Source organism: Ovis aries, chromosome 5, assembly GCF_016772045.2.
Source record: "Ovis aries strain OAR_USU_Benz2616 breed Rambouillet chromosome 5, ARS-UI_Ramb_v3.0, whole genome shotgun sequence".
Lineage (NCBI taxonomy): Eukaryota > Metazoa > Chordata > Mammalia > Artiodactyla > Bovidae > Ovis > Ovis aries.
Window position 1 is genome coordinate 4,036,004 of NC_056058.1, and position 25,612 is coordinate 4,061,615.

Consider the following 25,612-nt stretch of genomic DNA (forward strand, 5'->3'; position numbering starts at 1 on the left):
CCATCCTGTTGGGCCTCAGTTTCCCCACCTGTGAAGCAGGCATTGACCGTGAGGATCCCAACCCCCTTCAGAGTGCCCTCCTCACCCTCCTCCATGGGCGGAGCCACACCTCCAAAACTGCCCCCCTTCCTAGGCTGAGGCCTAGGGTCCAGCCTCTAGGAGAGGAGTAAATTGTCAAACTCCCACGCGTTTGGGGCTTGGGTTCTATCGGAGGGAACAACCATGGCTGACATTCTTTTGCTGGGGCTGGAGCCAGACTCCTGCTCAGCTGGAAGATTCTGCCAGCTGTGCTGTACCTTTTGTACAGATGGGGAAACTGAGGCCCAGGAAGGGGAAGAGCCCAGGCCCAGGCTGCACAGGGAGCACTTCAAAGTCTCTGTGCCCGCTGAAGCCTCAGTTTCCCCATCTAGGGAGGGGCTGGCACTGTGCTGCAGCAGGCGGCAACCTCTGAGCCAGTCCTTGAGACTTACAGCTGAGCCCTGGGGTCAAGTATTGTCTTCTGCGCCTGGATGTCAAGAGTGAGGGAGACTCCTAAACTGCCCCACTGGCCATCAGTTGGGGGTGACTCCACCCTGCCCTGAGGCCCCACTCTGCCTGCAGGATCTCTATTCAACCTTCAAGGCCCACCTCCCATGTCTCCTCCAGGCAGCCCTCCCTGCTCTGCCCAGCAGAGGCCCGAGTGCCTCTCTGGCTTCCCTAGGTCCGTCCCTCAAACCTTTGGCTTAGGGCGTTCAAGTCCCACTCTGTCTCACCCAGGTTGAGAGCTCCTTCACCCAGGCCTTCTTGTCTTAAACCCCCAGCATTGAATGAGTATTTCATGAAAGGACAATGAGCACAGTGTCTGAAGGGGACCCACTTTGGGGTGGGACGTGCAGACCCAAGTCAAGCCCTAAACCGGGGCCGTGACAGTGGGTGACCTTGACCAAGGCCCATGACCTCTAGGACTCCATCTCCTTCATCCATAACATCGGATGATGAAGTGTAAGTTCAAGGAGTCCGAAACATACCACTAATTGAAAAATCACTTTTCTCCAGTATTTTACAGTGCTATTTTAATTATTTACTTTTAATATTTGGCTGCACCACACAGCTTGCAGGATCTTTGTTCCCCAACCAGGGATCGAACCTGGGCCCCTGGGCAATGAAAGCGCTGAGTCTAGGGAAACAGAGATGCAAGCTCAGAAAACATACATGCATCATGACAGACAAATTCTGGAAAACTCCACATCCACCTATCAACAGGGGCTCCCTGGGAAGTGGGCTGAGCTGTAGGTGGAGTTTCCTCTAGTTCTCTCTTTGTGGTTTGAAATTTCTGCTTATATGATTTTAGAGTGACAGAAATTTATGGTCTAGGAAAACGTGGATGATGAACTAAGCCTTGGCTTTGCTTTCAGAGTCAAAGGAGATCACAGGTGTCGACTTCGGAGCCTGTAGCCCAGACTGTGTGCTGTAACCAGTCTCCTTCCAATGGTCTCCCTAGACTGTGATCTTCACATCCAGCAGGAGCTGGCCCATTTCCCGGTGGAGAAGCTGAGGTCTGGAGTCTGACTCCAGACTTACACTAAACACCAGGATTTCCAGTTAGTCTCACTGTTGCCGGAATCTTGGCTCCTTGTCCACCAATGCCAAACAGAAATACGGAGACAGAGTTTGGAGGAAATAGAGAAGAGTAGCTTTATTGTTTTTGCCAGGCAAAAACAAAACACAGCAAGCTAGTGCCTCAAGAACTGTGCCCCTTTCTTGGGAAGAGGGAGAGTTTTATATCCTCTTGAAGGGCTTGCTTTATATTTTTTTCTTTTGCAGAGTTTCAAAATGAACACAGCTAGCATTAGGCAGCCCAGCTGGGTCCGGTGTCCCTGAAGTTATCAGCCCCTGACCTTTCTGAAATGCAGAATGCTACAAGGGAGAGTAGACGGAGAAGAATGCCAGGCGCAGATTATAATCTATATGGAGTCAGAGAGTAATTAGCTTTGTAAAGGACAAGGCCAGCTACAAGTGTTTGTTAGTAGTAACAGTTAAGAATAACTAAGATTGTTTAACTCTTGCAGGCCTGTTTGGCTGTTCACTCATTTCTGTTTTTGCTACAACAAATTCCTCCATTAGCTTATTCCCTCCAGATCAATGTAGGAAGGAAAATAGGCATTGTTTCTTGTCTGGCTAAAGGCAAAACTTCAGTTTTGCTCCATTTGACAAACATCAGTTTCCTGGTCCAGGGGCCTCCATCTCTTTCCTTCTTCAGCTGCTTTCTTCAGAACCCCAGGAGGGGGACCTCTTGAGCTGAGCTGAGCTTGATTTTTCTCCAGAGACTCCTCTGTTTGGGCTTGTGGGAGCGCCATCTCCCAGTTTCTGGAGTTCCTGGTCCAAGTGTGAGATATGAGGCTTCAGCTTCAAGATCTCAGTGTCTGCTTCTTGATAACTTGCTTTTGTCCAGAGGCAGCTCAGAGCAAAGCAGAACCTGAGGGTTTGAATCCTCAGTCCTAATATGTCCTCCCTGTGCTGTGTGACCTAGGGTGAGTGATTCACCTCTCTGAGCCTTATTGTCCTCACTTATAAAACAGGAGAATAGTAGCATCTAATCCCAGGCTTCTGAGAATCAGCAACGGCATGCTTCAAAGCTCTCAAATATTCGCTGTACTGTTTCCATTGTTCTGTGAGGCTGGACGCCTGTCACTGAGGGTCCTTGTTGGCCTTCTCCTCCTAAAAATAAAGGCCCAAGTTCCTGATGTGAAGGAACAGCCATAATGGGTGATCTTGGAAAATTCACCTCACCCCCTGGGAACCTCAGCTTCCTCATTTGTCGATAAGGATATTAATGCTGTCCTGGAGCGTCAGCCAAGAAGTGTGAGTGAACAAGAGATTTGGAGGAAAGCAATGCACGCAGCCAATAAATCCTTGAGAAGAGGCGGCCTTGCTGACCACAAGCCCTGACAGGTGTGAGATCGCTAATGCCCGCTGGCTGCCTGCATTGGCAGGAACAGCACTTCCCTCCTTGCTGGCTTCCATGAGGATCACCCCAATTTTTTGTTTCTTATTGATGTAAAATTCACAAAACATAAAATTCACCGTTTTATTCATTTATTTTGAAAATTTAAAGTTTTTGGCTGTGCCGCATGGCACGTGGGATCTTACTTTCCTGACCAGGGATCGAACCCACACCCCCTCCCTGCCTTGGGACCATGGAGTCTCTTAACCCCTGGACCACAAAGGAAGTCTTGAGATTTACCATCTTTAAGTGAACAATTAAGTGACATTTAATACGTTCATGACATTGTGCGAGGACCATCCCTATCTAGTTCTAGAACATTCACCCCAAAAGGAACTCCTCGGTCCCCTGACCCAACCCCTAATAATCTGTACTCTGCTCCGCCTTCCATCTCTGGATCTGCGTGTTCTGGACATGTCATAGAAACTGATCTCATAGTATGTGCCTTTTGTTTCCGGTTTCTTTCGCTCAGCACAGTGTTTTCAGGGTTTGGTCGTACTGTAGAGTGTTTCAGCGCGCCCTTCCTTTTTACGGCTGAGTAACATTTCGCTGTGTGGCTTCATCCATTTGTCTGTCAGTGGACATTGGGATTGTGTCCTCCTTTTGGTGATTGTGAATAGTGCTGCTCAGAGTACTGGCTTATAGGTTTTGAACCGTTTTCAATTCTTCAGGGTCTCTGCCTAAGTGTGGAATTATGGGATGCTATAGAAACTCTACATTTAATCTTTTGAGGAGCTGCCGAGCTGTTTTCCATGGGGTTGCTCCATACTCCAGCCTTTCTGCCAGCTGATCTGGGCCAGTGTCTTTAAAAGCCATGGTCTTCCCCCTCACCTGGCAAACACACTGAGGTGAACCTGGGGCCTGACTCTCGATGTCCACAGATGTGAGGCGGAATCCTGAGAAGAGAGCAAACAGAGGGAGGCAGGGAGAAGTTAAGGGGTCTTTGATGTGAGATCTGATGTAGCTTTTCACAAAGAAGTTAGACCCTGGGGGGACAAAATCCAAAGCGTGAAATGATTTTTTTCCTTAGGAACCTAAAGGATAGAATTGCAAAGTGTGATGTGATTTTTGTAAAAAACGTAGTATATAAAATGTAAGCAGATCCCCCACATGCATGGAGAGAAGGGTCTGCTCCAAACTGCCTGAGTCACGGGGAAAGCGGTGGGGGTGGGGCAGAAGCTCTTCCCACCCCTTCCCCAGCCACCTGCCTGGGCACAGCGAGAGTGCTCGCCTAGGCGGTTTGAAAAGAAAACCCGCTGAAGAGCATTCAAAGGAAGTGAAAATGACAAGCGCAAGCCGGCGTCAACTGTCGGTCTTTGTTTCAGAGGCAGCTGCAATCTTCGGAGAAGAAAGAACCAGATGTGAATCTAGACAGTTTCTTCCCGTGTCAAATAGGTGATTAAACAGCGCTTCCTGCAGGACTGCTGTTTGTAAGCTGCCGTGAAAGTCCCTCCAGCACCTCCCTGGCACCATCTTGGTAGCTAGCCCCTGTCCATCTCTGTTGGTTCACCACTCATCCATTCATTCACTCATTCGTTCATTCTCTCATTCATTGATTCACTCATTCGCTCATTCACTCACTCACTCATTCATTCATCATTCACTCATCCATTCATTCACTCATCCATTCATTCACTCATCACTAATTCAATTCATTCATTCACTAATTCATTCATTTATTCACTCACATATTCATTCACATTCATTCATTCACTCATTCATTCAGTCACATATTCATTGGTTCATTCATCACTCATTCATTCATTCACTCATATATTCATTCATTCATTCACTCACATATTCAATCACTCACTCATACTCATTCATTCATTCATTCATCAGTCATGCATTCATTTGCTTACTCATTCACTCACTACACATCTGAGAAACACCTAACTGCTCCTTCCTGGGGGAACTTTCCATCCAAGATCTAAAACCGCAGTGAAATTACAGCCTGCAGTCAGTGATTTGAAGGAAGCTTCCCTGATAGCTCAGCTGATAAAGAATCGATTCCTGGGTCAGAAGATCCACTGGAGAAGGGATAGGCTACCCGCTCCGATATTCTTGGGCTTCCCTTGTGGCTCACCTGGTAAAGAATCCGCCTCCAATTTGGGAGACCTGGGTTCAACTCCTGGGTTGGGAAGATCCCCTGGAGAAGGGAAAGGCTACCCACTCCAGTATTCTGGCCTGGAGAATTCCATGGACTGTATAGTCCATGGGCTTGCAAAGAGTCGGACACGACTAAGAAACTTTGATTTTCACTTTCCCAAGGTACAGGGAAAGGGCTGTACCGGAGCCTGGTCTGGGAAGGGTGAATAAGAGCAAGCTGGGCAGAGAGAATGGCACGTAAAAAGGTCCTGAGGTATAAATGTGGAAAAGGAGGGAGATGAAGAGAAGGGGAAAGGTTGAGGGTGAGAGGTGTCTAGGGTGGGGGATAAGTGTAGATTTTGTCCTAAGACAGTGGGGAACCATGGGAGGCTTCAGAGCACAGCAGGGGCATATCCCTATTTATGCTTTTTTTTAATTGTTGTAAAAGTTACACAACATAAAAGTTACCGCTTTAAAATGTTTAATTCCATAGCATTTAGCATATTCACAATGTTGTACAACCACCACCTCTATGTATTGGGTTGGCCAAAAAGTTCACTCAGGTTGTTCATAAGTTGTTACTGAAAAACCCAAGTGAACCCTTTGGCCAACCCAGTAGTTCCAGAACACTTTCACCATCCCCGAAGGAAACTCCATCCACATTAGCAGCCCCTGGCCACCATCACTCTGCTTTCTGTCTCTGTGGATTTGCCTGTTCTGGACTTTTCATATAAATGGGATCACACAGCACGTGGCCTTTTATATCTGACTTCACCAATGTATACTTTTAAAAGAGCAACTTGGAAGGGCAGGAATAGAAATAGACACCATGCTACTCCATCCACACCCCTCCATCCCTCTCCCTGTTTAACCTCGAGGACACTGTGTGATTGCTTGTGGTTACCAGGGGATCCTCTGGGCTCCTGGAGCACCCTTTGCCTGCATGCCGACCAGAGGGCCACAAGTACCTTGAGATGACATCCCCCAGGGCAGCCCTAACCAATGGCATAAAATATTTCCAGATCTCCCAGCAGGACAGAACCAACACCACCCTCCAAGGACTGTGCGGGATGCACGCCTGGACTTTCCTCCCATGCCTCCCCCTGCTCACATCTTCCCTTCCCTGTCCTGCGATTTTCTTTAAAAATCACTCGAGGGAAAAAAAGTCACTCAAGTGGTCCAGTGGCTAAGACTCCATGCTCCCTGTGCAGGGGGCCTGGGTTCGATCCCTGGTCAGGGAACTAGATCCGACATGCTGCAACTAAGAGTTTGCACACTGCAACTAAGATGAGGTGCAGTCAAATAAACACATAACTAAATATTTTTTAAAAAGTCACTTGCCCACAAATGCTTGTTTCAGGCTCTGCTCCAAGAGCCAGTCACAGATACGAGAGGCCAGGGCAGAGGGTGTCAGTCCTCCAGGCCAACGTGCCACACCATTCCTGCCCCTTAGCGGGCCAAGAGACACAGAGCAAAAGACCCCATGTGCTGAACAGCTAGCCATTTAGCAAAACAACCACCAGGAAGGACTTTTCAAGCGGTTCTGCTAGTGCGTCAATGCTACTGTCTCTCTGGGGCTGTGAGAACAGCCTCCGTCTTCAGCTGTTACCTGAAACGGGACAGCAGACACAGTGGCGGGCTCCACCCCAGCCCTGAGCCCAAAGGAAGTCACTTCTGAGGGTTTCGGAGCCAAGCCTGTCCCCTCTGGGAGCGGCTCATCTCTCCCCCTGGCCATCTGGAACCTCGGCGTCGAGAGCCCAGCCTGAGATGCCCACTCCCCCCATCCTTCTGGCCTTCGGTGTTCTTGGAGGACGGTCGCAGTGGGGAGGAACGGTTGGGCTCACCGGCATCACTTAGAAAACCTTTCCGTGTCTGTATCAGGAGGAGCCCAGGGTGAGCTGGAGGTGTGTTAGATAACACTAGAGCTTTTATAACACCAGGCACATGGGGCTTCCTGGCGGCGGTCCAGTGGTTAACACTCCACGCTTCCACTGCACGGGGCACAGGTTCAATCCCTGATTAGGGAACTAAGATCCCGAAAGCCAGCTGGTGCAGCCAAAAACAAAGAAAAACACCAGGCATGGCACAGCTCAGGGCACCTGTAGGGCACTCATCCCTCGTGCCCCTTTCAACTTAGATAAGCACAACTTGTTTTACAGAGGAAGAAACCAAGGCCCAGAGAAATGAACAACCCTTAATTAAGGGCTAGATCCACGCCAGCTCTGTCAGCTGCATGAAGGCTAAAGGGAACTAATTGGTTGATGGGATTGAACATGATAGCTTCGGGCGCTACTGAACCAAGGAGCTTAACCTACTTCCTCAGGCAGCCTCTCTGTCACCTCTCAACTCTGCTCTCCTGTGTCAGCTTCATTTCCAGGCAGGCAAGATCTTGGCCCGCTGCTCTGAGCTGACAGTCACACACTTAAGCGACGTTTAAAAGAGCTCTGTTTTCTGATAGTTATAGTAGAAGCAGGGCTTCCCAGATGGCGCTCGTGGTAAAGAACCTTCCTGCCAGTGCAGAAGACACAAGAGATGCAGGTTGGATCCCTGGGTTGGGGAGATTCCCTGGAGGAGGGCCTGGCAACCCACTCCAATATTCTTTCCTGGAGAATCCCATGGACAGAGGAACCTGGAGGACTATAGTCCTGGGGGTCGCAAAGAGTCGGACTCGCCTGAAGCAACTGAGTACGCATGTACGGTAGAATCACCACGACTGCATTTTACTGACCCAGCCTGGGGCAGCTGCCTCTCTCTTCAAACCAGTTACAGTGGTTAAAGGGCACCAGTACACTGATTGGGAGGGTCTGGGAGACTTCACTGAGAGGGGAGGGGATCAGCCCTATTCACACCAAGATGCTGTTCCCAGAAGGAGCAGAAACAAAGGCTGCAGGTAGGCAGAGCCAGGATCAAAACCCGAGCCTCCACCCAGAGCTCTACTGATCTATTGATCTCAGCTGCTTTTGACCAAGCACATCCATCCCTTCAGATACCTCCCACTTCAAAATTGCCAAAAGTCAGACCAGGGGAGGATATCTGGAGCCCCTCACTACTGAATCCCAATCTCTGCTCTCTTCCCTTTTCCTTTTTTTTTTAAAAAAGCCCTTTATTGTTTCTTTTCTATTTTCTATGTGTTTGTTCATTTTGGCTGCGCTGGGTCTTGGCTGCTGTGCACTGGCTTTCCCCAGTTGCCGAGAACAGGAGCTTCTCTGTAGCTGTGCTTGGACTCACCGCGGTGGCGTCTCTTGTTGCGGAGCACAGGTCTAGGTGCAACGGCTTCAGCGTTGCAGTACGTGGGCTCCGAGGTTGCGGTGCACCGGCTTAGGGGCTCCTCAGCATATGGGATCTTCCCAGAGCAGGTATCGAACCCGTGTCCCCTGCACTGGCAAATGGATTCTTATCCACCATGCCACCAGGGAAGTCCTCTCTCCCCTTTTCTGAGCCTCAATTTCCTTCTCTGTAAAATGGGCTGAGGGCAGGGAGCCTATTGCACTCAGTGAACAGTCAAAGGTCACCCTGGGTTTACAGAAAGAGTTGCAAGGGGAGGACTTTTCTGAGTGCTAATGGAGTCCACCCTGAGAGAGGTGTCAGCCTCAGGGGTCAAGACCCAGCAGGGAAGGCGTCAAGAGGCCGGGAGCAGCTGGGGGCCCAGCAGAGGCTCAGCACACGGCTGTCAGCCCAGCCCTGGGAGGCCAGCCTCTGAAGGCTGCCTTCATCTTCCCAAGAAAATCACAATTCTCTCTTTCCCCTCAGCCCTTCCCAGTCCCCTCCTCCGCCCTCGTTTCTTGTTTACTCATTCAGGGCCATGATTTATTTTTGGATGAGAATGTCGGTCGTCTTTGCTCTCGCGGCCACCCGCCAGAGCCACCCGCTGGCCACACTGAGAGAAGGGAGGCCAGGGGGACTCCAGCCTAGCTGAGATAGGGTGGGTCCTGTGGGGAGGGTCTCCATCAGGCCCAGCCCTTGTTCTTTTGTTTATCTTCACAGACAGCAACTAGGAGAACAGGCAGCCAAATTTTTGGATTTCTCCACTCTTGATGAACAAAGAGACTGACCTGTCAGTCTCTAGCACTATCTTTGCTGCGGACATAAACAATGTCGCTCAGAAACGGACATGGGTAAGCCAGGCATGGTTTGGGGTGGGTTGTGAAGTGTCCAAATATGCACTCTTTCAGTTCATGCAGACAAGTAAGGATGGGTTTGTTTTCATTTTTAAAATTATGTTTAGGAATTCTGTGGTGGTCCAGTGGTTAAGACTCTGTGCTTTCTTTCAATGTATGGGGCATGGGTTTGATCTCTGGGCAGGGAAGTTCTGCACACACATGGCCAAATATATGTATCTCCCCTCTCTGTACTGTAAGAGAGGAAGCCTCCAGTACTATGGCCATCTGCTTATGACTCTGTCTCCTGCTCTGGGCTCCATTCTAGCACCTAGCTCAGTGCCTGGCATATAGTGGGTGCTCAATAAATGTGGGACTTCAGGGGAACATTTTTAGAAAACAGCTTTATTGAGATATAATTGAGGTATCATTCAATTCATCCATTTAAAATATATAATTCAATGGTTTTTAGGATATTCACAGATATGTGCAGCCACCACCACGGTCAATTTCAGAACCCTTTCCCTACTCCCAAAATAAACCCTGCGCCCATTCCAGTCACTGACACGACCCCTCCCTGCAGCCCCTGGCAACTGCTAGTCTCCTTTCTGTCTTTACGGATTTGCCTGTTCTGGACACTTCATACTAATGGGATCCCACTGCACGTGGTGTTCTGTGTCTGGCTTCTCTCGCTAAGCATGTCTTCAAGCTCCATCCACAGTGTAGCCTGCGTCAGCACTTCATTCTTGCTGATGGCTGAGTAATATTCCATCGTGTGGTTGGACCACACTTTTTTCATCCCTTCTTCTGTCTGTGGACGCTTGAGTTGTTTCCACCTCTGGCTACTGTGAACATGTGTGTCCAGGTGTTTGTATGGATGGAGGTTTTCACTTCTCTGGGGTATGTCCTAAGGACCGACAGCAAATGTTTCCTGGTTATATTGAACCCTGTTAGACTTCGGTCAGATAGTCACCTGGGGGGATTTCCCTGGTGGTCCAATGGCTGTGAGTCTGTGCTCCCAATGCAGGAGGCCCAGGTTCGATCCCTATTTAGGGAATGAGATCCCATATGCTGTAACTAGGAGTTTGCACGCTGCAATGAAGATCGAAGGTCCCAAGTGCCACAACCAAGACCTAGCACAGCCAAATGTATTAATTAACTAATTTTTAAAATAGTCACCACTGTGGAGAACAGTAAGAGATTCCTTAGCAAACTAGGAATGGAACTACCATATGACCCAGCAATCCCGCTACTGGCCATATACCCTGAGAAAACCTTCAGAAATACACATGTGTCCAATATTCACTGCAGCACTGCTTACATTAGCTAGGACATGGAAGAGACATAGATGTCCACTGAAAGCTGAATGGACAGAGAAGCTGCGGCACTTATGTGCAATGGAATATTACTCAGCCATAAAAAGGAACCAATCTGAGTCAGTTGTAGTGAGGTGGATGGACCTAGAGCCTGTTATGCAGAGTGAAGTAAGTCAGAAAGAGAAAAGCAAATATCATATATTAATGCATGGAATTTAGAAAAATAGCACTGATTAACCTATTTACAGAGAAGAAATGGAGACACAGCTGTACAGAATGGACTTGTAGACACGGTGGGGAAAGGAGAGGCTAGGAGAAACTGAGAAAGTGACATTGACTTATACACACTTCAATGTGTAAAACAGACAACCAGTTGTTGTTGTTCAATCACTAAGTCATGTCCGACTCTCTGAGACCCCATGAACTGCAGCATGCCGGGCTTCCCTGTCCTTCATTATCTCCTGGAGTTTGCTAAAACCCCTGTCCATTGAGTCAGTGATGCCATCCAACCTCTGTTGCCCCCTTTTCTTTCTGCCCTCAATCTTTCCAAGCATCAGGGTCTTTTCCAGTGAGTTGTCTCTTCGCATCAGGTGGCCAAAATAACGGAGCTTCAGCTTCAGTATCAGTCCTTCCAATGTATGTTCAGGGTTAATTTCTTTCAAGATTGACTTGTTTGATCTCCTTGCAGTCCAAGGGACTCTCAAGAGTCTTCTCTAGCACCACAACTTGAAAACATCAACTTTTCCGTGGAAAGCTGCAATATAACACAGGGAGGCCAGCCTGGTGCTCCGTGAGGATCTAGAGGGGTGGGATGGGGGGAGTGAGGTCAACAGGGAGGGGACATATATATAATTATGGCTGATTCATGCTGATGTACAGCAGAGACCATCGCAACATTGTAAGGCAATTATCCTTCAAAAAAAAAAAAAATCAGTCACCTTGGTTGGATAGATAAACAATCCAAGCCCTCAGGCTTTGAAATCAGGAATGCCAGCTGGAATCTCCCACTGGCTCATCTGTGAGGAGGACCCCAGAGGCTCCTGGATTCCTCTGATCGCCTCGTAGAGGTCTGAGAGTAGAAAGTGTCCTTTCATTGTCAGCTGGTATGATCACTTCCTCTCTCCCGGGTCTCTCCAAAATGAATTTTTATTTTATTTTTTTTTTTTGCGGCCAACTGGTCCACCCCTCAAGGTGGTGGGGAACCAAAGATAGCCCTGTCCATGGGACTGGAGACACCTAGATCTCTGATCTGGATCAGGCCTTGGGGTTTTGGAGGGGGGCTGATCTCAGAGCATGCTACCCTGGGTTTATTTTGGTTGAGGGTGGTGGGCTGGGTCAGCATGTTGGGGGTGGCCTGTGCCCAGGACCATGAAACCTGAGGCCTCAAATCCACGTCCTTGGCATGCAGGTGTCTTGGATGGCATCCAAGGCTGAGAACCTGGTCTGGGTCCAGTTGAGAAAGGCTGAGGTAGGCTGTTCTTGCCTCTAGATGCTCTCATTTTGTCAAGGAAATCCCATCTCTAAAACGCAAGCCCTGGACCTCACCGATGGTCCGTGGTTAAGACTCCATGCTTCCAGAGCAGGCGGCACAGGTTCAATCCCTGGTCGGGAAAGTAAGATGCTGCACGGACAAAAAAATAAAAAGCAAAGGCTTCCCTGGTGGCTCAGTGGTGAAGAACCCGCCCGCCAGTGCAGGAGACGTGGGCTCAGTCCCTGGTCTGGGAAGATCCCACTCGCTGCTGAGCAGCGAAGCCATGGACCACGGCTACCGAGCCTGTGCTCTAGCACCCGGGAACCGCAGCTACCGGCTCTTCCACCCAGAGCCTAGCGCTCTGTAACGAGAGCCGCCACTGCAGTGAGATGCCCGCCCACTGCAGCTAGAGAGCAGTCCTGCTCGCCGCAGCCAGAGAAAAGCCTGAGCAGCAACAAAGACCCAGAACAGCCAAAAATTAAAATAGATATCAGCTCAGTTCAGTCGCTCAGTCGTGTCCGACTCTTTGCGACCCCATGAATCGCAGCACACCAGGCCTCCCTGTCCATCACCAACTCCCAGAGTTCACTCAGATTCATATCCATCAAGTCGGTGATGCCATCCAGCCATCTCATCCTGGGTCGTCCCCTTCTCCTCCTGCCCCCAATCCCTCCCAGCATCAGAGTCTTTTCCAATGAGTCAACACTTCCCATGAGGTGGCCAGAGTACTGGAGTTTCAGCTTCAGCATCAGTCCTTCCAAAGAAATCCCAGAGCTGATCTCCTTCAGAATGGACTGGTTGGATCTCCTTGCAGTCCAAGGGACTCTCAAGAGTCTTCTCCAACACCACAGTTCAAAAGCATCAATTCTTCCGGCGCTCAGCCTTCTTCACAGTGCAACTCTTACATCCATACATGACCACAGGAAAAACCATAGCCTTGACTAGACGAACCTTAGTTGGCAAAGTAATGTCTCTGCTTTTGAATATACTGCCTAGATTGGTCATAACTTTTCTTCCAAGGAGTAAGTGTCTTTTAATTTCATGGCTGCAGTCACCATCTGCAGTGATTTTGGAACCCAAAAACATAAAGTCTGACACTGTTTCTGCTGTTTCCTCATCTATTTCCCATGAAGTGATGGGACCGGATGCCATGATCTTCATTTTCTGAAAGTTGAGTTTTAAGCCAACTTTTTCACTCTCCTCTTTCACTTTCATCAACAGGCTTTTAGTTCCTCTTCACTTTCTGCCATAAGGGTGATGTCATCTGTATATCTGAGGTTATTGATGTTTCTCCCGGCAATCTTGATTCCAGCTTGTGCTTCTTCCAGCCCAGCGTTTCTCATGATGTACTCTGCATAGAAGTTAAATAAGCAGGGTGACAATATACAGCCTTGACACACTCCTTTTCCTATTTGAAACCAGTCTGTTGTTCCATGTCCAGTTCTAACTGTTGCTTCATGATCTGCCTATAGGTTTCTCAGGAGGCAGGTCAGGTGGTCTGGTATTCCCATCTCTTTCAGAATTTTCCACAGTTTATTGTGATCCACACAGTCAAAGGCTTTGGCATAGTCAAGAAAGCAGAAATAGATGTTTCTCTGGAACTCTCTTGCTTTTTCCATGATCCAGCGGATGTTGGCAATTTGATCTCTGGTTCCTCTGCCTTTTCTAAAACCAGCTTGAACATCAGGGAGTTCACAGTTCACGTATTGCTGAAGTCTGGCTTGGAGAATTTTGAACATTACTTTACTAGCGTGTGAGATGAGTGCCATTGTGCAGTAGTTGGAGCCTTCTTTGGCATTGCCAAAATAAATAAATATAAATTAAAAAAAAAATAAAAAGCAAGTCCTGCCTCTGCCCACCGTGAGGCCTCTGGGTGCCTGTATCGGTGAGGGCCTTCTAAAGAAACAGAGTAGTACGGCACATGCTGGGACTTCGCTAGTGGTGGAGCAGATAAGAACCCCCCTGCCAGTGCAGGGAACATGGGTTTAATCCCTGGTCTGGACGATTTGATAAGCCATGGAGCAGCTTAGCCCATGTGCCACAACTCCCGAGCCCCAGTGCTGCCGTTACTGAAGCCTGGGCACCCATAGCCCATGCTGTGCTACAAGGGAAGCCACCCCAGAGCAGCCCACAGGCCGCAGCCAAGAGTGGTCCCCTGCTCGCTGCAACTAGAGAAAACCAGCGCAAAGCAACGAAGACCCCGTGCAGCCAAAACTAGACTGAACAGATAGCTGCTCTAGGTCTCAGTTGCAGCAGGCAGGACCTTCGGCCTTTGTTGCACTGTGTGGGATCTTTAGTTATGGCACTCGAACTCTCAGTTCCCTGACCAGGGATCGAACCCGGGCTCTCTGTGTTGGAAGCACCGAGCCTGCGGGAAGTTCAGGGGACCACCAGGGAAGTTCCATAACCTGCAGTCTTGAAGAGAGTTCTTTTTTCCCAGGAGACTCTGTTTTGGCTCCTGAGGCCTTCAATTGATTAGATAAGGCCCCCCCCCAGAGTCTCAGGGATAACTTCCTTGCCTTAAGGTTGACTGATGGGAGGTGGTAACCACATCTGGGAAAGATTTTCACAGTACCCTCTAGACTAACGTGTGACCAACCCCCTGGGATCTGTTGCCTGCCGAAGCTGACACGTACGTTTTCACCATCGATGTGTTTTCATGTCTCCACGCCACCACGAACCATCCGTGAGAATGCCGGCTCCTGTGAGAAGATTGTGGGAGTGCTCCCCGGTCACAAGGGAGAGCACGTGGAGGCATGTTGACTGACCGCATCTGGACAGAGAAAGTGGGACGGGAAGGAAGCACGTGGGCATGTGGGGTGTCTGTGGGAAGGTGGTGGAAATGTCAGCAAGGGGCGAACGCCAAGGCCAGGGCCATGGGGAGCCGTAGTAGGTGTTGGAGCATGTGGCATGGTTGGATACAGCCATTCCCTTCTCCAGGGGATCTTTCTGACCCAGGGTTCGAACCCAGGTCTCCTGCATTGCAGGCAAATTCTTTACCGTCTTAGCTGCCAGGGAAACTCGTGGTTGGGTGCACTAACCATTAAAAAAGCTTGCCGCTGAGGGAACTTCCCTGGCGGTCGAGCGTATAAAATTTCATGCTCCCAATGCAGGGGGCCTGAGTTCAATCCCTGTTTGGGGAACTAAGATCCTACAGCACAACCAAGCCTGAGCATCTCAGCTTCTGAGCCTGAACGCGCTAGACCCTCTTGTTGCAGCTGGAGAAGGCTGCGCACAGCATCGAAGACCCAGAGAAGCCAGAACAAATAATATATCTTTTAATTTTAAAAATTACCTAACAAAAAATTACGGAAGAAAGAATGTCACTGACTGTTATGGGTCTGTCAGCACCCTCAGGTCAGGGCAGTGAGTGTTAGGATCCCAGTCCATGCAGGACATGGCAAGGCCTGGGCCCAAGGCTGCTGGGATTGGGGTGGGGCTGGTTTAAAATGTTCCAGGTACATCAGCCTGGGATGAGTGTTAAGTTGCTAAAATCAACACACTGAGCTCTTTGGTTCAGGCGTCTACTCTCTTCTGGCAATTATGTCAGAATGACCCCCTTGGGCTGCACAAGGTCAGTGACCTGACCCTGAAAGTCTGTGGTGCCTGTGCCCCTCCCCCTGTGGGACCACTGGGGAGCAGTTGCCTAGAGACGGCCGCCTCCCCTTCCTGCTCCCAGTGGAAAGCTAAGCCCCTCTCCCCTGGCAGACAGTCTGGAAGGAAAAACAGGCTCCATGTTGCCATTCCCCAAACATGCAGAGACTTTCCCTACCCCAGGGCCATTGCACCGGCAGTTTCCTCTGGCTGAAATGCATTTCCTATCATTTTCCCCACGGCCAGTTTCTCCTCGTCCCTCAGGCTCAACCTAACTTTCACCTCCCCCAAGAAGCTTCGCTATCGTCAGTCTCGACGTTGCTGTTCAGTCGCTAAGTCTGACTCTCTGCTGAGGGAGGAAAGGAACAGGCCAAGCTGACTCCATCTTGAAAAAGAAGGAAAATCCATCTTGCACTTTCAGTGAGCTTTGGACCATGTGCCTGGTAGCCATGGCGATAACATACCTACGGCCGAACTGGCCTCCCGGACTGATAAACACGATTCCATACCAAGATTTCCTGTCACCAAAAAGAATGTAATGATCCCCTATACGGTCAATCACCTTTGTAATCTTGACGGCACCCATTGGTGTAGGCCGCAGTGTATAACAACCTGACCCTTCTGATTATGAATCATGCCTGTAACCTGACTGTATCTCCCTTTGACATTTTCCAGGCTAGGTTTAAGGAATTTGGGGAGGTGGGCTTGAGCACTACCCGTAAGGTATATAAGGTTTTCACAGAAGTCGGTCAGAGTCCTTGGCTAAGGGAAGCCCTGCCTTGGCCCCGCCGGTGTAATAAACTACACTCCACTATCTGCATTGTCCTTCTGAGTGAGTTTGTTTCCCGGAACACGTGGCTACAACATTGCGACCCCATTGACTGCAGCACGGCAGGCTTCCCTGTCCTTCTCCATCTCCTGGAGTTTGCTCAAACTCATGTCCATTGAGTCGGTTATGCCGTCCAACCATCTCATCCTCTGGTTTCCTCTTCTCCTCCTGCCTCCCATCTTTCCCAGCATCAGCACCTTTTCCAATGAGTCAGCTCTTTGCATCAGGTGGCCAAAATATTGGAGCTTCAGCTTCAGCATCAGACCTTCCAATGAATATTCAGGGTTGATCTCCTTTAGGATTGAATGATTTGATCTCCTTGCAGTCCAAGGGACTCTCAAGAGTCTTCTCCAACACCACAGTTCCAAAGCATCAGTTCTTCGGCGCTTAGCCTTCTTTATGGTTCAACTCTCACATCCGTACACGACTATCGGAAAAACCATAGCTTTGACTATATGGATCTTTGTCAGCAAAGTGATGTTTTTGCTTTTTGATATGTTGTGTAGGTATTTCATAGCTTTCCTATGTCTCTGTGACATCACCTGTTTTACCTCCCAGGGTCTAAAACAATTTCATTTCCTTTTATGCTTCCCTATCTGGAGTGTGGAGCCATGAGGATGGGATTTTTTCTGCCTTGATCACGGACACATCCACAGTTCCCACAACACCACCTGTCTCTCAGTAACTGCTTGTTGAGTGAGTGAATAAAGAGCCACACCCCCTTCTTATCCTTCTCTTACCCTTTAAACAGCGACTCTGCTTCCCCTCCTCCCCCCAGGGTTTCCTGTCGCCATGGAGACACTGATGCCACTGCTTTCCTCTCCTGTCGCTCGCCTGAGCCATTCCTGCAGCTCTGCCCTCACTCCTTCCGATCCATCTCCAGAGGAGTATTTTATTTTTCATTATTTCTTGGTTGCCCCACACAGCATGTGCAACCTTAGTCCCCCAGCCAGGGATCAAACCTGCTCTCCCTGCAGTGGAAGCGTGGATCTTAACCAGTGGGCCACCAGGGGCGTCCCAAGCTGAACATTCTTACAAGAGGTTGTGTTGATGACATGGAGGGATCTTGCCTAAGGGGTGGTGTAATGGAACTCACAGGAGCCCCGCTCTTGTTTTTAAAAAAATTGTTATCTGTTTATTGGCTGCTCTGGGCCTTCGTTACTGTGCTCAGCCTTTGCAGCGAGCGGGGCGACCCTCTAGTCGCAGTGTGCGGGCTTCTTACTGCGGTGGCTTCTCGTTTTGGAACCCGGGCTCCAGGCACGTGGACTTCAGTAGTTGTGGCACGTGGGCTTAGTTGCCCCGCGGCACGTGGAATCTTCTAGGAGCAGGAATCAAACCCAAGTTCCCTGCACTGGCAGGCAGATTCTGAAGCCCTGGAGCCCCAGGGGAGCCCCAGGAGCCCCTCTTAGAGACGAGACGTTGGAGGTTCAGGGAGACCAGTGGGCAGGCCATCCACCGGATGGTGCCCCCCTGGGGCAGGGTGCCATTCTGGACCCTGCTCCACCCGCTGTGGGGCACGGATGTCGCTGAGACCCGTGCTCCTCACCTAAGCACTGGAAGCACGGTTAGACTTGGTGAGGAGGTGCTGCGTGACCCACCCCAGGCAGCGCGCAGTAGGACCTCAGTCCTCAGGCTGCTCGTACAGTGTTGCTCTCTGTTTCAGTGTGCCCATCGGTAGGATGTGCGTAGCAGACTATTTGCCATCCTAACCATCTTAAGCGCGCAGTTCAGTGGCTCTAGGTACGCTTACATTGTGGTACAACTATCACCCCGGCCCACCTCCAGAACTTTGCCATCTTCTCAAACCAAAACCCTGCGCCCGTGAAACCCGAACTTCCCGTCCCCTCCCTCAAGTCCCTGGTAACTACTCTGCTTTCTCTATGAATTTGACTATTATAGGTATGTCATATAAGTGGAATCATAAAGGCATCCTTTAAATGTTTTGTTTTTTTTTTTTTTTTGGCTACTGTACAGCACTGGGAACTCAATATTCTATAATAACCTATATGGGAAGAGAATCTGAAAAGGAATGCATAAATGCAGGATTTAGTCCGCAAAAACAGAGCTATGTTAAGCAACATGGAACTGAATATTATTTTTCAAGCAAAGTTAAAAGCACATTGTATTTCCCTTCTGACCACTTGCCCAGTCCCCATCTATTCAAGAGAGATAAGCTTCATCTAAATTGTTTCATCTGATTGATGGTTGTCATTTATAAGTTTTTTGCTACTTTTGTCTCGGGCATTCCTTTGGAAAAGGTGTACAGAGTCACTACATGTTCTAATGTATTCTCTATAGATAAGATAAGTCACGCATTTATCTGCCGATACTTTTTTTTTAATTTTAAAATCTTTAATTCTTACATGCGTTCCCAAACATGAACCCCCTCCCACCTCCCTCCCATAACATCTCTGTGGGTCATCCCCATGCACCAGCCCCAAGCATGCTGTATCCTGCGTCAGACATAGACTGGCGATTCAATTCTTACATGATAGTATACATGTTAGAATGCCATTCTCCCAAATCATCCCACCCTCTCCCTCTCCCTCTGAGTCCAAAAGTCCGTTATACACATCTGTGTCTCTTTCCCTGTCTTGCATACAGGGTCGTCATTGCCATCTTTCTAAATTCCATATATGTGTTAGTGTACTGTATTGGTGTTTTCTTTCTGGCTTACTTCACTCTGTATAATAGGCTCCAGTTTCATCCATCTCATCAGAACTGATTCAAATGAATTCTTTTAACGGCTGAGTAATACTCCATTGTGTATATGTACCACAGCTTTCTTATCCATTCATCTGCTGATGGACATCTAGGTTGTTTCCATGTCCTGGCTATTATAAACAGTGCTGCGATGAACATTGGGGTACATGTGTCTCTTTCAATTCTGGTTTCTCAGTGTGTATGCCCAGCAGTGGGATTGCTGGGTCATACGGTAGTTCTGTTTGCAATTTTTAAGGAATCTCCACACTAAAAAATATGGAACGCTTCACGAGTTTGCGTGTCATCCTTGCCCAGGGGCCATGCTAATCTTCTCTGTATCGTTCCAATTTTAGCATATGTGCTGCCGAAGCGAGCACTATCTGCTGATACTTTTGAAGTTGACCTTTCTTTATACTTAGAAATGTCTCTTACCAGTAGGCTTCCCTGGCGTCTTGGATGGTAAAGAATCTACGCGCAGTGCAAGAAACCCGTGTTTGATCCCCGGGTTGGGAATATCCCTGGGAGAAGTAAATGGCAACCCACTCCAATATTCTGGCCTGGAAAATTCCATGGACAGAGGAACCTGGCTACAGTCCATGGGGTCTCAAAGAGTCAGACATGACTGAGCAACTATCACTCACTCACATGTATACCTGACTCACCTTGCTTTACACCCGAAAGTAACAGAACATTTGTAAATTGACTATTGGCTGCTGATGTATATGTGTGCTCAGCTGTGTACGACTTTGCGACCCCGTGGACTGTAGCCCGCCAGACTCCTCTGTTCATGGAATTTTCCAAGCAAGAATACTGTACTCCAGTATAAAGCTAACAATTAACAAAAGAAAATGGTAAAATAAAATGTAGAGTTTACCATCTTAACCATTTTTAAAAAGATGTTTTTATGGACCACTTTTAAAGTCTTTAATGAATTTGTTACAATATTGCTTTTCCTTTATGTTTTGGTTTTTTGGCCCCAAGGTATGTGTGATCTTAGCTCCCTGACAAGGGATCGGGCTCACACTTCTGGCATTGGAAGGTGAAGTCTTAACCACTGGACCACCAGGGAAGTCCCCGTCTTAGCCATTTTTAAGTGTACAGTTCAGTAGCATTAAGTATGTACACTTTGTTGGGTAACCATCACCACCATCCATCTCTAGAACCCTTTTTACCAGGTAAAACTGAAATTCTGTTCCCATTAAAGAACTCTTCATTCCCACCTCCCTCAGCTCCTCAGCTCCTGGCACCCACCGCCCTTTCTGTCTCCATGAATCTGATCATTCTAGGTGCCGTATGTTACCTGGAATCCTGAAGTATTTGTTCTTTTGTGACTGGCTAACTTTTTGGGCTCCAAAATCACTGCAGATGGTGACTGCAGCCATGAAATTAAAAGACGCTTACTCCTTGGAAGAAAAGTTATGACCAACCTAGACAGCATGTTCAAAAGCAGAGACATAACTTTGCCGACTAAGGTCCGTCTAGTCAAGGCTATTGTTTTTCCATTGGTCATGTATGGATGTGAGAGTTGGACTGTGAAGAAGGCTGAGTGCTGAAGAATTGATGCTTTTGAACTGTGGTGTTGGAGAAGACTCTTGAGAGTCCCTTGGACTGCAAGGAGATCCAACCAGTCCATTCTGAAGGAGATCAGCCCTGGGATTTCTTTGGAAGGATTGATGCTAAAGCTGAAACTCCAGTACTTTGTCCACCTCATGCGAAGAGTTGACTCACTGGAAAAGACTTTGATGCTAGGAGGGATTAGGGGCAGGAGGAGAAGGGGACGACCCAGGATGAGATGGCTGGATGGCATCACTGACTCGATGGGCGTGAGTTTCAGTGAACTCTGGGAGTTGGTGATGGACAGGGAGGCCTGGCGTGCGACTGAGCGACTGACCTGAACTGGACTGAACACCACTTAGCATAATGCCCTCAAAGTCAATCCACGTTGTTATTGTTGTTGTTCGGCTGCTCAGTCATGTCCAGCTCTTTGCGACCCCATGGACTGCAGCACGACAGACTTCTTTATCCTTCACTGTCTCCCAGAGATCACTCAGACTCATGTCCATCAAGTCTGTGATGCCATCCAACCATCTCACCCTCTGTCACCCTCTTCTCCTGCCCTCAGTCCTTCCCAGCATCAGGGTCTTTTCCAAAATGAGTCAGCTCTTCGCATCAGGTGGCCAAAGTATTGGCGCTTCAACCTCAGCATCAGTCCTTTCAATGCGTATTTAGGATTGATTTCCTTTAGAACTGACTAGTTTGATCTCCTTGCAGTCCAAGCCCATCCATATTGTAGAATGTGTCAAAACTTCATTGCTTTTTAAGGATAACGTTCTACTGTCTGGATACCCCACATTTGTTTTTCCATGTATCCATCAATGGACAGGGGCTGCCTCCATCTTTTGCCTATTGTAAAAAAAAAAAAGCTTCTGTACACATACCTCTTCACCTCCCTGCCATCAGTTCTTTGGGTACACCCGGAGGCGAAGTTGCTGGACCACGTGGTGATTCTATGTCTAATTTTTCGAGGAACTGCCAGACTGTCTTCCACAACAGCTGCACCATCTCACATCCCCACCAGCAATGCATGGTTTCACTTTCTCATACCTTCAGCAGAGTGTCAGCTTCCCTTTGTCTGTATTATAAACATCCTAATGAGTGTGACGTGCTAGCTCACAGCGGTTTTGATTTGCATTTCCCTGATAACTAATGAGCATCTTTTCCTGTGCTTATTGGCCATTTGTGTATCATCTTGCCCATTTTTATTTATTTTTTGTTTGTTTTTCGCTTTTTATTTTAAGGTGGATTTTCTTTTTTTTTTTTTTTAAATTGAGGTATAGTCTTTGCCTGTTTTTAAATGGGGTTGTTTGTCTCTTTGTCTTTCGGTTGTGTTATATGTGTGTGTGTGTGTGTGTGTATGCTAATTCACTTCAGTCGTATCCAACTCTGTGCGACCCTATGGACTGTAACCTGCCAGGCTCCTCTGTCCATGGGATTCCCCAGGAAAGAATATTGGACTGGGTTGCCATGCCCTCCTCCAGGGGATTATATATATATTATATACATATATAATTATATATTGCCTTTTTACTCTCTTGATTATTTCCTTTGGTGCACAAAAGTTTTTAATTTCCATGAATTTCATTGTATATATTTTTTCTTTTGTTAGCTGTGTGTTTTGGAGTCATATCCAAGGATTTTGCCTGATGTTTTTCTTTTTTTCTTCTTCCATTCAGCTCTCTGATCCATTTGGACTTCGTTTTTGTGCATGGTGTTAGGTAAGGTTCCAGCTTCATTCTTTTGCCTGTGGAGATCCAATTTTTCCAGAACCAGCTGTTTCACTGAAAAAAAGAAAATCTGTCCTTTACCCCACTGAATGACCTTAACATCTCTATAAAAAATTACTTTACCATGTATTTGAGGGTTTATTTCTGGAATCTTTGTTCCATTGATCGATTTGTTTTTGTATCAGCGCCACACTATTCTGATTATTGTAGCTTTGTAAGCAGTTTTGAAAACAGGAAGTGTGAGTCCTCTAACTTTGTTTTTCTTTTTCAAAATGGTTTTGGCTATGCAAGATCCTTGAGATTCCATATAAAATTTAAAAATTTTTTGGCCATGCCATGTGGCATGTGGGATTGATCTTTTTTTGACCAACCAGGAATTGAAACCATTCCCTCAGCAGTGAAAATGCGGAGGCTTAGCCAATGGATCACCAAGGAAGTCCCAAGATTCCATATAAATTTTATAATAGATTTTTCTATTTCTTCAAAAAAAGTCATTACCATTTTTATATGAGTAGCATTGAATCTGTAGATTCCTTTGGATAGCATTGTCATCTTAACAATATTAAGTTTTCAGTCTATAAACTCAGATGTCTTTCTGCTTATATCTTCTTTAATTTCTTTTGGCAACATTTTGTAGTTTTTAGTGCACAAGACTTCCCTTTCTTTGTTAAGTATATTCCTAAGTATTTTATTCTTTCTGATGCTGTTGTAAGTAGAATTGTTTTCTTAGTTTTCTTTTTGGATTTTTCATCGTTAGTGTATACAAAAGCAACTGATTTTTGCATGTTGATTTTGTATTCTGCTGCTTTGCTGAATTTGTTTATTAGTGCTAAGAGGGTTTTTTGTTGTTTGGCGTGTGTGGGGTCTTTATAGGGTTTTCTGCATATAAGATCTTGCCGCTTGCAAAAAGAGATCATTTTACTTCTTCCTTTCCAATTTTGGTGACTTTATTTCTTTTTCTTGTCTAATTGTTCTGGCTAGGCATTCTAGGACTAAACTGAATTCAGTTGGTGAAAGCAAACATCCTTGTTGTTACAGACTGAGTGTTGCTGCTGCTGCTGCTAAGTCGCTTCAGTCGTGTCCGACTCTGTGCGACGCCATAGACGGCAGCCCACCAGGCTCCCCCATCCCTGGGATTCTCCAGGCAAGAACACTGGAGTGGGTCGCCATTTCCTTCTCCAGTGCATGAAAGGGAAAAGTGAAAGTGAAGTCGCTCAGCCATGCCCGACTCCCAGCAACCCCATGGACCGCAGCCCACTACCCCCAGATTCATATATTGACGTCTTAACAGCCAATGTGATGCTGTTAGAAGGTAAGACCTTTGGGAAGTGATTTGGTCATGACAGAAGAGCCCTCATGAATGGGATTCATGCTTTTATAGAGAGACCCCAGAGAGCTCTCTTACCCTCTTTGCAGACTGTGAGGTCACAACCAGAAAGCAGCCCAGAAGAGGGCCCTCACCAGAGCCTGACCACACTGCACACTGGTCTCAGACTCCAGCCTTCAGACTGGGGGAGACACACGTCTGCTGTTTGTGAGCCACCCAGTCTGTGGCCCTTTGTTATCGCTGCCCAAATTGACTGACACTTGCCTTATTCCTGATATTAAAAGAAAGGTTTTAGTTTGTCACCAGTGAATGTGGTGGGACTTGTGGGGTTTTCAAACATGGTCTTTATTCTATTGAGTAAGCCCCCTTCTATTCATAGTTTGTTGAATGTTTCTACTGTGAAAGGGTGTTGGATTTTGTCAAATGCTTTTTCTGCATTGATTGAAGTGACTGTGTGATTTTGGTCCTTTTTTTAAGTTGGTTGTCACACTGATCAATTTTCACACACAGACTAGTTTTGCCTGTGGCAGAACCTCATATAAATGGAAGGAGAACTGATTCAGCAGATGCAGTGGTAAGTTGATGGTAGACTCTTTTTTGTGGCTGTATGGTATTCCAGGTCTTCCCAGGTGGCTCAGTGGTAAAGAATCTGCCTACCAATGCAGGAGACCCAAGAGATGCAAGTTTGATCCCTGGGTCGGGAAGATCCCCTGGAGTAGCAAACAGCAACCCATGCCAGCACTCTTGCCTGAAAAAGTCCATGGACAGAGGAGCCTGGCAGGCTGCAGGCCACAGGGCTGCAGAGTCAGACAAGACTGAGCGCACCACAGCAGTATTCCACAGCAGGTCTCAAGCACAGTGCCTCCGTCCTCTGATGGACGGGTATTCGGGGTGGTTTCCGGTTGGGGTGACTAGGAATGCGGCTACTGGGAACATCTGTGTCACATTTCCGTGGGTCAAGCTCCAGGAGTAGAGTTGCTGGCATGGGGCTGGTCTCCTGCAGGCTAGAGGTGTTTTGGTCCCAGCCCTCCCCTCATCACACCATGGTTCATCATCTACACACTTACTTAAAGAGCCCTCTTGGGGTAGGTCTGGGGGCTGCTTCCAATTTTCCCCAGAATTAGAAATGTCACTGAGCTGTGCATTGCTGTGCCAAAGCTTCACAACCACTTCTCGAGGAGTGACAGGGCAGGGGCATCTGAGAGTCCTTGATGCCCACTGCCATCTGGCCTTCCCTCCAGACAGCCCCTGGCAGCCAGCATCACAGGGGTCCTGCATGCTGATTTCCCTCCAAACCATCCACATTTGTTGTTGTTGTTTCTGGCTTCTCTGTGCGGCTGTGGGATCTTAGTTCCCTGGCCAGGGATTGAACCCAGGTCCTCGACAGTGGAAGCACAAGGTTCTAACCATTGGAGGCTGAGGGTACTGTGTTCATGACCACGTCATTTGTTTATGTATATTTCGATGCCACACTGTGCATGGCCCCACTCTCAGTGATGCTGGACTCAAGAGCCCCCCAGGCTGGTGAGCAAAGGCAAACACAGATTCCCCCACCCCCATGGGGTCAGGTCTGGGTTGGAAAGAGGGATTGTGGCTGGAGGACTCCAGACCAGGGAGCTGGGCCCTGCTGGGGGCCGTTAAAGAAGGCTTCCCGGAAGAGAGGGCAATGCGGAAGAATGGACAGGAGTCCAGCAGGTGGGGAGGAGATGGCAGCGACCTGACAGAGGGAATTTGCGAGAGCGTGAGTGCGAGGACGCTGAGCAAGCATGGGGAACTGTGGGCAGGCGGGCGCACAGAGGCAGCGGGGACGCTGCTCAGGTGTCCTGCAGAGCGACCTCACGGGGAAGCGCCTCCTGCAGGAGCGGTGGACAGCTCATCCCGAGACTGGCACGTCAGCATCCTGCGAGACTGAAGACTAGA

General features: G+C 48.1%; 1 long non-coding RNA gene and 1 other non-coding gene across 3 annotated transcripts in view; one reads left to right on the forward strand and one right to left on the reverse strand.

Annotated features, from left to right (window-relative positions):
• The first annotated feature begins 8,928 nt into the window (after positions 1-8,928).
• Positions 8,929-25,612, forward strand: part of LOC114114982 (uncharacterized) — a 28,703-nt gene continuing 12,019 nt past the window's right edge. The window contains exons 1-4 of one of the 2 annotated variants that reach the window (XR_006059807.2): positions 8,929-9,186; positions 22,315-22,356; positions 23,404-23,677; positions 24,203-24,266. This is a non-coding gene — a long non-coding RNA (uncharacterized LOC114114982). Of the gene's footprint in view, positions 9,187-22,314; positions 22,357-23,403; positions 23,678-24,202; positions 24,267-24,311; positions 24,575-25,612 lie in introns of both variants that reach the window. The other variant, XR_009600774.1, reaches the window with a different exon arrangement.
• LOC114115132 (U6 spliceosomal RNA) lies at positions 19,352-19,458 on the reverse strand. Its single transcript, XR_003589615.1, has one exon. It is a non-coding gene; the product is annotated as a U6 spliceosomal RNA (small nuclear RNA).